The 13,694-nt window shown below is 42.2% G+C and overlaps 1 protein-coding gene across 1 annotated transcript in view; it reads right to left on the bottom strand.

Annotated features, from left to right (window-relative positions):
• ush2a (Usher syndrome 2A (autosomal recessive, mild)) overlaps nucleotides 1-13,694 on the bottom strand; it is a 1,196,697-nt gene that overhangs the window by 181,648 nt on the left and 1,001,355 nt on the right. The window lies entirely within an intron of this gene.

Consider the following 13,694-nt stretch of genomic DNA (forward strand, 5'->3'; position numbering starts at 1 on the left):
TGGGGCCAGTAATGAACAAACTGGCCTGGTGCCATTTTCTAGTGAGGACTGAATGCTAGCTGAACAAATGAGGTCATAATAATTTCGAAAATTTATTGTTCCTCCTCTGATGATGCCATCCTCAGTTATTTGGTGCTGCTAAGCAAATAATAGTATCATTGATCCTTCCCTGTCACTAATCAAATGAAGTAATTGCAGCTCTTCCTTCAAATTTGATTTGATTTTTGTACTTGAATACCTGTTACGATTCAGAAATGCCAATTTTGCAGAATGTGCTACAAATTTGTCTTCTGCAAGTCAGAAGTTCTGTTCCACATGTTTTAAGCAAGCAATACTGATTGTGTTTAGGTCAGACCAATGTAACCACTCATATGATTTATGCTTTCACCAAGTCATTAGCAAAGTTTTTTTTGCATGTTAAGAACTGGTAATTTACACAAAAGAGCCTCTTGTCACTGCAGCCATAATTTAGGAGAGTAACAATGGCCGTCACTAGTCAGTTTGTTTTAGTTAAGCCAGTGGTTTAAGTGGCCATAATGCACCAGTGCCAGGTCCAGGTTCTTACCTCATTAGAGTGCAATTCTCAGGATTCAAGAGTTCATCTGTTTTCTCATCAGCTGCTTCCAATTTTATGATATCAGCAAAGAATGAAGAATGCATTCTATGCATGCTCCAGCTTTTTGCAGCCTATTCTGAAATACAAATGGATGTATCTGTGTTGTGCAGTAATCACTCCCCTGGCTCCTGGGCAAGATGCATGCTTCAGCTGGTCCTTCCTAATGATGTCCTGTACTGATGTTATGAATTTGAGTCTGCTGTAAATACCTTCTCAAATTCGGTGGCTAGAATCATTCCCAAAAGTGGTCTGAGTGCCTGAGCATCTTACCATTTATGCTATTTTGCACGTAGATGTAGTGCAGTGGGAGTTGCCTCACACTGCCCTGTATCTACTCATACAGTAGCATAATCCAGAATGGTGGCAACAGAACCCTCTTGTGACCTGAACCGGATATCCATGTTTCTCCAATTTTTCTGAAAGCAGACTGAGTTAGTTTAAGATTGGTTTGAATCATTCAATTACTTTATTCAATAGTAAGGTGAATGTATGAGGCAATAATTATGTTCAGATTTCTTGGTTCAATCTATACAACTTGGCTTCTCTTGTGTAAATTAATGATTTCTCAACAGTAGGAAAGCTTTGTTAATTCACTTAAAATTTACTTGCTGCAATAAATCTTATCACATTTGGATGAAAACAGGTCTATTTTTATAAAACAGAACATTTATGGACCTGATTTCAACTTTATGCATGCGGATGGGTTTTGAATGCGTTAAAGTCTTGCATAAGCATGCTATGTCCTGATTAGTTTATAGTGAATGTAAAATTTGAACAAATAAAAAAACTCGCTTACAATTTTTTGTGGAAATATCTTGATTGTCTGTTGAATTTTCAGCAGAAATCCCAGAGAAACAACAAAATTCCTCTGCTCCATGTTACTGCCAAAGTTCCAGCAGACGATTGAAAGAACCTCACAGAAATTCGATGTGATTATTAACAAAATTGACACATCTGTTTAAAAAAAGTGTTGCTAATCTGAAATTTCAAAAAGACTTTGAAAATCCTGAGAGTTATATCTTTTCCCACTTTATAGTCCTTCCTTCCATGCACTGTTTTTGGAGCCCTGACAAATGCAATTTTATTGCTTAACCTTTCACAGTTTCCCAATTTATTCTTTTTTTTAAACTTGCTGTTTCTGGTCTTTCTTCCCTTGTAACAAACATTGACAGGTTTTGCCTTATTTTCTATCTAGACTTGAACTTGGACTACAATCTCTTTTAGAGCTTCAAGATTGCACAACTTTTCAAGACTTCATATGTGTTGTATAAACTCATTGTTGCTAATATGTACTTTACTTGCAGAAGGAGTTTGATGCATTATTTTCCCCCAAACACATACCACAGGATGGTGGGTTTTCTTGCCACCTGAAGAGTTGACGGGGAACACATGTCCACTGATACCAGTCGTCCCATGGCCATTTAACATTCAGTAAGGAGGAAGTCCCACCCTAGACAACTCTGTAATCCCAACAGCATCAGATTCGAGTGGTGGCCACTGCTGGGACTACAGGAAGTACCCAAAGAAGAGGAGCTAATGAAGGCTGGACTTCAGGTAAATCTGGGGCCTGGATAGCACAGTGAGATGGAAGAGGAGGGCGGTGGTCGGGTTTGAGAGGTGGTGGTGGTGGGGGTGGGATGGGGGGGGGGGTAGGGTTAAGGGGGCTATGACTTTGATGGGTACAGGAGACCCCCAAAGACCCCCTGCATTGCCCAACAAAATTTGCTCTTAACAAATCCATGTTGGCTTTCCTTAGTTAACCACATTTACCTAACTAACTTAATTTTGACCTGAATTATTGTTTCTAGTTCCCCCACCACAAAGCATAAACTACCTGGCTTGCAGTTGCTGGCCTATCTTTATGCCTTTTTTAAAACAAGATTGTAACATTTGCAATTCTCCAGTCCTCTGGCACCACCCCTGAGTCTAAGGAAGACTTGAAAAGTAAAGCTAGTGTCTTCGCAATTTCCACTCTCACTTCCATCAACGTGCACAGTAAAAGCTGCCAGGCTACCCACCTGGCATGGGTAAAAAGCAGCAGGGGCAGGATGAGGCACTTAGTTGGCCTTTAATTGGCCACTTAAGGTTCTCAATAGGCCCAATGTTAGGTGGGCTGATTAATTCATTAAATCTGGAATAAAAATTAGAATCATCAATTGTGACCATGCAACTAATGAACTGTTGTAAATGTCCATCTGGTTTACTAGCATTCTTTAGGGAAAGATATCTGCCCTCCTTACACAGTCTGATGTATACATGAGTCCAGAACCACAGCAATATAACTGACTCTTTACTGTCCTGTGAAGTGGCCTAGGAAACCATTCAGTTGTCAAGGAGTCACCTCATCACCACTTTCTACATAACCAGCAGTGCCATGAAGAGGAAAGGTATGGCCAACAAATCTAGAGGTCCCTGAATGATGATAGAGATAGAGATTAAGACGGAGAAGAAAAAGTAGGCTTATGAAAGTTGTCAGGTGGAGAATACAACCTAGAACCAAGACAAATATAGAAGTTTCAGAGGGTAATTGAAAAAGCAATTAAGAGAAACAAAGAGAGATTATGAAAAGAACCAGGACGCTAATATAAAAGAGAATCCAAAGTCTGCTATGGGCAAATAAATAGTAAAAGGGTGGTAAGGGGAGCAGTGAGGCCAATAGGGACCTAAAAGGGGATTTAAAAGGGAGATAGGGGACATGGCTAAGGTATTAAATTAATACTTTGCATCTGTCTTTACCAAGAAAGGTGATGCAAAGGTTATGCTGAGAAAGGAGGTAATTCGGAGACTTGACAGGTTTAAAATTGATAAGGAGAAGGTATTGGAGAGGCTGTCCGTACTTAAAGTTTATAAGTCACCAGAACCAGATGAGATGCATTCAAGCAGACTGACAGAAGTGAGAGTGGAAATTGCAGAGACAATGACCTCAATTTTCAAGTCTTCCTTAGACTCAGGGGTGCTGCCAGAGGACTGGAGAATTGCAAATGTTACACCCTTGTTCAAAAAAAGGGTGTAACGATAAGCCAGCAACTACAAGCCAGGTAGTTTAATCTCGGCGGTGGGGAAGTTTCCAGAAATGATAACTTGGGTCAAATTGAATAATCACTTGGGCAAACATAGGTTAATTAAGGAAAGCCAGCATGGATTTGCTAAGGGCAAATATTGTTTAACTAACTTGGAATTTTTCTCATGAGGTAACAGAAAGAGTTGTTGAGGGTAATGTTGCTGATGTGGTGTACATGGACTCCCAAAAGGCATTTGATTAAATGCTGCTTAAAAGACTCCTGAGCAAAGGTAAAGCTCATGGAATAAAAGGGACAATCTGGATATGAAATTGGGTGAGTGACAGGAAACAGTGAGTAGTGGCTAATGGATGTTTTTCAGACTGGAGACAGGTTTGTGATGGAGTTCCCCAGGGGTAGGGTTTAGGACCCCTGTCCTTCCTGATACATATTAATGACCTGGACCTTGGTGTACAGGGCACAATTTCAAAAGTTTGGACAATACAAAACTTGCAAATATTGCGAACTGTGAGGAGGATAGTTTAGAAATTTAAAAAAACATAGTCAGGTTGGTGGAATGGGCGGACATGTGGCAGATTAAATTTAATGCAGAGAAATGTGAAGTGATTCATTTTAGTAGGAAGAATGCGGAGAGAAAATACAAAATAAAATTCTAAAGGGGATGCAGGAGCAGAAGGTCTTGGGTGTATCTGTGCATAAATCATTTTGGAAATACAGGTTGTGAGCACAGTTAGTAATACATACGGTATCCTAGACTTTATTGATAGGGGTATAGAGCGCAAAACAAGGAAGTTATGTTAAAGTTGTATACAGGAAGGTGGTGGCATAGTGGAAATGTCACTGGGCTAATAATGAAGAGGCCCAGACTAATGCTCTGGGGGCATGGGTTTGAATCCCACCATGGCAGCTGGTGGGATTTAAGTTTAATTAGTAAATCTAGATTTTTTTAAAAAAAGCTAATACTACTAACGATGAAACCATTGTTGATGGTCGTAAAGATCCATCTGGTTCACTATTGCCCTTTAGGGGACAAAATCTGCCATCCTTACCTGGTCTGGCCTACGTGTGACTCCAGACCTGCAGCAATGTATTTGACTCTTAGATGTCCTCTTTAATTTCCTAGCAAGCCACTCAGTTGTACCAAACTAATAGAAAGCCTACAAAAAGGAATGAAACCAGATGGATCACCCAGCACCAACCTTTGATCCTGCAAAGTCTCCTTACTAACACCTAGGGGCTTGCGTCAAAATTGGAAGAGCTGTCTCACAGACTAGTCAATCAACAGCATTACATGAAATGGTACCTTACAGACAATGTCCCCTCCACCACCAACAGCTGCAAGTTCCCCTCAAAGCTACACACCATCCTGACATGGAACTATATCGCCATTCCTTCACAGTCGCTGGATCAAAATCTTGGACTGTTTCCCTGACAGCACTGTGGGTGTACCTGCACCACATGGATTACAGCGGTCAAGAAGGCATCACATCACCATCTTCTCAAGGGCAATTAGGGATGGACAATAAAAATGGTGGGTTAGCCAGTGATGCCCACATCCTGTGAAAGAATAAAAAAAACACTGGTGTATTGCACCTAGTTCTGGGTGCCACACTTTAGCATTGATGTGAAAGTATTAGAGAGCGCGTGGAAGAGATTCAGTATAATTGTTCCAGGGATGAAGAACTTCAGTTATGTAGGTAGATTGGAGAGGTTGGCACAGTTTTCCTTGGAGAAGAGAAGGTTAAGAGGAGATTTATTAGAGGTATTCAGAATTATGACGGTCTAGACTGAGAAGTTGGGGAAAAACTGCTCCCTTTGGTGAAAGGATTGTGAACCAAACGGTAGAGAATTAAGATAATTGGCAAAAGAAACAATAGCATCATGAGGAAAAACATTTTCCCACAGCGAGTGATTAGGATCTGGAATGCACTGACTGAGAGTGTGGTGGAGGCAGGTTCAATTGAGGCATTCAACAGGGAATTAGATTATTATCTGAAAATGAAGAATATGCAGGGCTATGGGGAGAAGGCTAGGTTGTGGCACTAGGTGAATTGCTCCTGCAGAGAACCAGCACAGACATGATGGGCTGAATGACCTCCTTCTGCACTGTAACAATTCGTAAATTGGCAAATGGAGCATAATATGGGAAAATGTGAGGTTGTTCGCTTTGTTGGAAAGAATAGAAAAGCAAAACATTACTTAAATGGAGAGAGACGGCAGAATGCTCCAGCACAGAGGGATCTGGGTGTCCTCTGCGTGTCCTCATACATGAATCACAAAATATTAGCATGCAGGTACAGCATGTAATTAACAAGGCAAATAGAGTGTTGGCCTTTATTGCAAGGTTGGAGTATAAACATAGGGAAGCCTTGCTTCAACTGTACAAGACATTGGTGAGACCACACCTGGAGTATGTGTACACTTTTGGTTTCCTTATTTAAGGGGGGATATACTTGCACTGGAAGTGGTTCAGTGAAGGTTCACTAGATTGATTCCTGGGATGAAGGGATGTCTTATGAGGAAAGGTTGAGCATGTTGGGTCTATACTCGTTAGAGTTTAGAAGTGTGCTATTAAAGCATTTAAGATTCTGAGGGGGCTTGACAGGGTAGATACTAAGAGGATGTTTCCCCTAGCTCGTGGGAGAACCTAGAACTAGGGGGCACAGTTTCAAAATAAGGAGTCTGTCATTTAAGATGGAGATGAGGGGGAGTGATTTCTTCTCTCAGAGGGTTGTTAAACTTTGGAATATATTCAAGGCTGAATTAGACAGTTTTTGATCTATGAGACAGTCAAAGGTTATTGGGGTTTAGGAAAGTGGAGTTAAAGCCACAATCAGATCGAGCATGATCTAGAGCAGGCTTCAGGGGCTAAATGGCCTACTCCTCCTCCTATTTCCTATGTTATGTTAATATCATAAGACCCAATAAGTAGAATATCTGTGCAGTGCACTAAATGCATCCTGTTTTCCATTGTATGGAGAAGAAATTTGACCAAGGTGTAAAATGGGCTGCTGATTCACCACGAACAGTTTATTCACCAGGAAATAAAAGTTAAAATTACCTCCATTGTTCCCGTCTGGTTTCTCTCTGACTCCCTCTACTGAAAGCTTGATTTTAAGGCCCAGCCAGGGCCAGGAACAGAGATGGATGGGTGCTAAAAATAGCACCACTGACCTGTGTGCCATTTTCCAGCTCCATCCTGCCTTGAGGCCAGTTTCTTGGAGACAGAATGGAAGCAACAGGGCTACACACCTCACGCGGCATTTAGCTGATTAAACCAATTAAGGGCCAAAGCCTGTTAATGGAGGCTAACTGGAATTTTCCAGTTGGCCTCCAGGTTCCCACAGGCAGAGGGGGCCAGTTTAACTACCTGGAGATGGCTTCCTGACAGCAGGCTGGGAGGGGGGCAGTGCTCCAAGCAGGCCTACAGGGCTTTCCTGCTTGTCTACCTGGATGCAGCAGCAGCCACAGGCTATCCGGTAATGTCAAATTCCCAACTACCCCACAGTGGTGGCCTGGCTGCAAAAACCTTTCCTTATTTTCAATTATAAAAAGTTTGAGAGAGGGCGCCTCCATTTTGAAGCATCCTCTTCCTCACTTTCTGCCGTGACATCCTGCTGTTGCTTTCAAAGTAGAACATCTTGGATTGGCCCTCCAGTTTTGAGAACCTGCCTATTCTTAATTGGATGATGACCCCGCCCTCTGGCCATTAATTGGCCACTCTGGGGAAAATCAAAATGACTGACTATTTCCTACATACTCCAGGCTTCTGACCCACATTTGAATCTGACAACGGGGTTCAGATGCCCGCAGGGAAAATCCAGCCCAGTGTTTCTGATGTTCACTCTCTTTCCCTATGTTAGTCTGTTTTTGAGACCTGGGCCATGCAATGGAGTGAGTGGGGAATGACTGGATTTGGTTCAGAACAAACATCTGTGAGAGAGAGGGAGTTCTAGACAGCAGCGCAGCTAAACTCAGTAGTGGAGGGCAAGAGAGATGCATTAAGTGTTTTGGACAGATATTCTTCATGTTGAACCTTAAAGATGTGTGCTGTTAGTATGAGAAGTAAGGTAAAGAGGTAAATATAGACACTCTGTTTGTAGCTGGCATGTGGAGAAGATCATGTCCACAGCAGATCTACCAACACAGAAACCACACTGCGCTTCTGGATACACTCGGTCTGCAAGTAGATGGAGTCTTTTAAGCATGAGTCTAACAAAAGTCTTCCCAATGACTGTAAGGAGTGAGATGTCCCTGTAGTTATTGCAATCCTCTCTGTTGCCTTCATTTTTGTATAATGTGTTGATTTTTGCATCATGCACATCCTGTGCAATGGATCCTACCATCCAACAGAGAAAGAGGAGATCATGAAGGTGTAGTAGATGGGAATTTCCGTGCTTGAGTTGAACAGATGGTTGGAATTCCATCCTTGCTGGATGCCTTTCTTCTTGCTAATCAATCAATGACCTTTTTAAGCTCAAGTGATGAAGATTCTGCTTCTAACTCATCCATGACAGAAAGCTGTGGGAGAATGTCAAATGCAGACTATGAGATATCTGTCTCACAGGAGTACAGCTCACAGTAACGTTCAACCCAGCGGGACATCTGTTTACTTCTGTTGGTGAGTACTACACCATCTGCCAATTTCAGGGGACGTGCAACTTTGGTGATGGTAAACAAGGGCCTGTTTGATGCCATCATACATAGCACATAGATTTATGCTGTTTGTATTTCTTGACTAAGTTGATCCAGTGTTTATTTGCGCAGTGTCTCCCTGTCCTTTGCAAGACTGCCTTGACTACTTTCAAATCATGCAATGTTGTAGCTGTTGGGTTTATGTCATGCATTGGATCAACTTTGCTTTTTGCTTCAGTGACAAATGTTATCTCTACTGAATCGGTCTGAAACTAGTCTTTATTCCTGTTTCACCTTTACCAAATGTTGCTGCTGTTTCATAAATTATTGAACTTAGCATCTTCCAGGTTTCTTCAATATCAACAGCAGCATTTCCTGGTAAGCCTTCAGTGGGTACCAATGATTTGAGTGCCAGTGCAAGCTGCTGGTAATTGGCATCATTTCATGTATTGGGGATGTTGATGTGTGGCAGGCCATCATGTTTGAAGCTGTGAAACATTCAGAGCTGCACCTTCACGCTGCTTCTGACAAGACAGTGGTCAGTGTCACAATCTGTGCTGTGGTAGGTGTGGGTATGGAGAATGCAGGGCAGATCATGTCTTCTGGTCATGATCGGGTCAAATTGGTGCCAATGTCCAGATCTTGGATGATGCTCTAATACCTTGTGGTAATATTTCCCCTGAAAGAAAGTGTAGCTGATGCAGAGTTCATTCAGAACACAAAGTTCAAAAAGTCATTGTTCGTTGTCATTGATCTTGTCCACCCCATGTTGGCTCAGGCAGGTTGGCCATGAATCTTTATCCCATCCATCACTTACATTGAAATCACCAAAGTTGAATAACTTCTCGACTAATTGGGATGTGCTTAGAGCCTAATTTAGAGAGCCACAGAACTAATCTTTGTCTAAGACACTGGCATTCAAGGCTGGTGCATAAGTGCTGATGATGTTGATACAGCCACCATTAGATGATAGACACAGAGGTAAGGTGTTCAGAAGTTTCTACAGCTGGTACTATTGTTGCTAACTGCAGAAGCTTACACCACGTTCACGGTGTATTCTGCAGAACGGTCATATTGGACTTGAAATGTCCACTCCGTTTCTCTCGTCATAGATGCTGCCAGACCTGCTGAGTTTTTCCAGCACTATCTGTTTTTACTGCATGCTCATGGTGGTCTTCTGCATCCTTGCTATGCAAGATGTAGTTAGCCTCACACGTAGAGCCTGCGCTGGCTAATCTGATCTCCTGTAGAGCAGCAACATCGACATCAAATTTGTGTATTTGTGTATCTCAAGGTCAATCTGCATTGTCTTGCATACACTTGCTGCGGAATGTGGGTCATTGTTAACACCAAGGCACATAGTCCTGACTTTCCAGCTTCTGCTCTGGATAAATTTTCCTTTCTTTTTTCGTTTGCTGCAAAACTTAAGCATGGTTTTAGCAGGGGCAGACTTGCCTAGCAGCTGAACTCTTGACCTCATTGGCTAATATCTGGTGGAAAGACAAAAGCCTATACATTTGAGGCCTAATCATTTGCAGGAATTGCCGGAAGTTGCTTGCTAGAAGGTGACACCACTCCAGATTTCATGTCTGCTTTACTCCCTTAATCCTCTCAATGTTGTTGTTAATGTTAAGGGCACTGCCTAGCAGGCCCGGACCAGCAAAGATGTAGATATGAATAAATACGATACCAATAGGAAACTGCTTCTTGAGGTGGTTCCAATGGTGAATCTTGTCCAAATGGGCCAGGCCATGGCTCCTCCCACGGTGACCACCCTGCTCCTCAACCCAACGACAACAGGTGAGAACCACCCTTAGCACTAAACCCCTTCAATAATGTTCCCATCTCAGCAGTAAACCGGCATGCATCACCATGACGATCAGTGACTACAGCAGCTGGACAAAAGGTGCCAACACCGAAAGCCTAAACAAAACCTGATAACAATCTCATTTGCAGCATTTATGGCAGAACCTGCCTCTCATGGATTGGTCTCTTCAGCTATCAGCAAAAGTGCACCATATAAAACGATCCCATCGCCAATGGATCTGCTGCACCCATCCTTCTTACATAGATGGATGTCAATACACATGTAAGACGGAGTTTAATGACCCCCCTCCCACCCCCCACACCCTAGCTGAGTTCGGAGGTGAGGGGGAGGGGCATGTAAACAGGTGGGAGGGTTCTGGGTGGAGATCCTGCTGTTGTGTTGCCTCTCACTAATTAAGTCCGGGGTAGGAAGGCTTGCAGATGGCCCTCTTGTCTGGATGCCAACTGAGGTCCTTAAGTAGACAACCAATGCAGCTATCACTGATATTCAACCAGCAACGGGACTCTGCTTATGGCTTGGTGGGGTGGGATCCTTCATTCAACGATACTCAGTGCCTGATCAAGGGTCCCACCATCAGGGAAGAGGGGGTCACAGAGAGCCATCCCTGCTTTTTCTTCTGACCCTGCTCTCCCCAACCTTGCAGGTGATCACCTCCCTGTGACCTCATCCCACCCTCACTTTTCTCAACGGATCTCTGATGAAGGTCCAAGTGTAATACCAACAGCAGCCACCACTCCCAGTGGTGCTGGCAGTAATGAAGAACTGCCAGTCTTTGATTAGTCAGCAGTTGGAAGCTCTTGGGGATGGGATTTTCAGGGAGGTCCTGCATTTTAATATCCCCATGGAGGCGGGAGCCCAGGCAGCATTATTCTTGCTGCCCTTTAGGGACTTCTTTCCCTCGGGGCTCCCGGAGATAGGGACGGAGGGCCACTTTTGGTAGCAGACATCGGGCCCCCAACTGCCTTCCTTAAGTTCTACCCATAGTATGGGAAATAAGAGCGTCGCATTTGGAACAGCTGAGAAAAGGCGAGAGTAACAAGAACATGAGGGACTCTTTTGGGAGCCACAAAAAGCTGCACAATGCACTGGTTACACAAAACTTCCAGTACAGTGCTTAGCTGTGGTCACCATGTTGTAAAAAGGATGTACATATATTGGAGATGCTACAGGGTAGAGCAATTAGCATGATCCCAAATGCAAAGGAGTGAGATATGAGGAAAGGTTAGAGAAGCTCAAAATCTGAAGAGTAGGTTAAGGGGGAACATATTAAAATACATAAAATGTTAAATGGCATAAATTAGGTGAAACTGAAATAGTACTTTAAAGTAAGCTGTGTCTGTGGCTCAGTTGGTAGTGCTTTTGCCTCCAATACTTGAAGATTGTGGGTTCAAGTCCTGCTCCAGGGCTTGAATGCAAAATCAGATCTGAGGCTCCAGTGCTGTGCAAAGGGAGCGGCTTCAGATGAGATGTTAAATCAAGACCCTATCTGACACCCTCGGGGGTAAGTAAAAGATCTCATGGTACAATTTTAAAGAAGAGCAAGGAAGTTTAATTATTAGATAATTAACTGAAGGGAAAAAAAATTCCATTGCTATAGGGAAAATGCAGGGGAGTGGGGCTAGGTGAGTTGCTTAGCAAGGACACAACAGGCCAAATGGTCTCCTTCTTTGCTGTAGCCATTCTATGATTCAATGAGTTGTCCTTGGCGTCCTGGTCCATATTTATCCCTCAATCAACTTAACAAGAACAGATTATCTGGCCATTATCACATAGTGGTTTATGGAAACCTGTGTAGAGACTGGCTGCCACGTTTTCTACATTACAACAGTGACCCAATTCAAACATACTTCAATGGCTGTACAATGCTGAGGGGAGCCTGATGGTCATTAAAGGTGCTATATAATTACAAATCTTTCTTTCCTTAATTTAGATTAGTAGGTTATGTATTCAAATTAAAATAGTGAAAAGCTATTTCAAAACAGGAAGAACTGTTTATTCAAAGGATAATCATTGTTTGGAATAAACTGCCAGTCAAGATCATGGAGCAAATCATATTAGGAGCATTCACAATGTAATTAGATATCAGGAGAGCTAGAATCATAGACTATTGCAGCATAGAAACAAATTATTTGATGCAAGAAATTTGTGCCAGTGCTTCTCTACCTCTAGTCAAGTCCAGTTCACCTGGTTGTCTCCCATATCCTTTACACATGCCTTTTTCAACCAACCTTCTAATTGCCTTTTAAAAGAATATATGAACTTTACTTTAACAATAGACTCTCCCTGAAGTTACTAAACCTTGCTGAATTGCATCAAGCACTTCTGGGTCTCAGTCTCCTCTACCAAAGCCACACATTACTCAAGAACTATCCCGAAGTGTAGAGCAATGTGGTGAATTCCATTTTCCGTTATCTTAAGCCCCTCTCCCATCCTCCTCTGCCCTCACCTTCAACAACATAGGAGAAGCTTTTGGACTTCTTTATCACTAAGATTGTAACCATCCTTTAAGCTGCCTCTGTTGCTTCTCCCTTTTCTCTTGTCACTAACAAACCTCCCCCTCAGTTCCCCATGTCCATCATGCCCTAACCTCAATCTTGTGTTCTTCCATAGTTTCTCCCTTCCTGACGTTTCCTATCTCAACTTGTCCACAGTGTACAACTCCTACTTCCACTAAACGGCTGATTACCCAACATCCCTCTCTGGCCCCATGCTAGCTGACATTGTAAATGGTTCTTTTCCCCTCAGGTATTGTCCTCCTTCCTTTCAAAGCTCTCCACACAAACAAATCCACCCTCTGTCTTTGACCTTAACCAACCATCTCCAATCTTTTTTTTTCTCCAAGTCCTTGAAAGTGATGTTGCTTTCAAATCTGGTGTTTATTTTTTCTCTTACGCTGTGTTTGAATCACTTAAATCATTTTCTCCACTGTTATAGCAATAAAGCTATCCTAATGATAGTCACAAATGACATCCACCGTGAATGTGGTACATTTTATCTCCTTGTTGACCTCTTTGGTCAAAGTTTTTTGAACCTTCTTTTCATATTTTTTAATTATCCTAAATTTGTGTCCTCTTGTTACTGTTTCTCCAATGAGCAAAAATAATCTATCACTTTTTACGCACCATAATCCTTCATAGTCTTGAAGATCTCTATCAGGTCATTCCATAACCATTCCAGGTCTATTGAAAAAAAGCCTGACTTCTCAAATCCTCCCTCTTCATAATTGTAGCCCTTCATCAAGGTGACTTCTTAATAAATCAATACTGGATGTTTTTAATTGCTTTTTATACCTTTCCTACAGTTGGGTGCTTGAAACTGTTCACTGTACTCAAACTATGACGTAATGAACAACTTGTGCAAGTTCAATATTACCATATTGTGTTTGAGTTCTGTGGATCTAATAGACACAAAAAGAATATCTTTTCTACTTGCACTGTCAAATTTAGCTGAGTGGTGTGACAAAACTATGCTTCGCTACTCCATTTAGAATTTGACCATATAAGCTGCACTTTATTTCTTTCTCTTTTTATTTCTAAAATATATTTTACAATGTTTGACACTCAACTGCATCTTCCTCCATCTGACCATCTGGTTA

The sequence above is a fragment of the Carcharodon carcharias genome, chromosome 2, assembly GCF_017639515.1.
Source record: "Carcharodon carcharias isolate sCarCar2 chromosome 2, sCarCar2.pri, whole genome shotgun sequence".
In the NCBI taxonomy this organism is placed as follows: Eukaryota; Metazoa; Chordata; class Chondrichthyes; order Lamniformes; family Lamnidae; genus Carcharodon; species Carcharodon carcharias.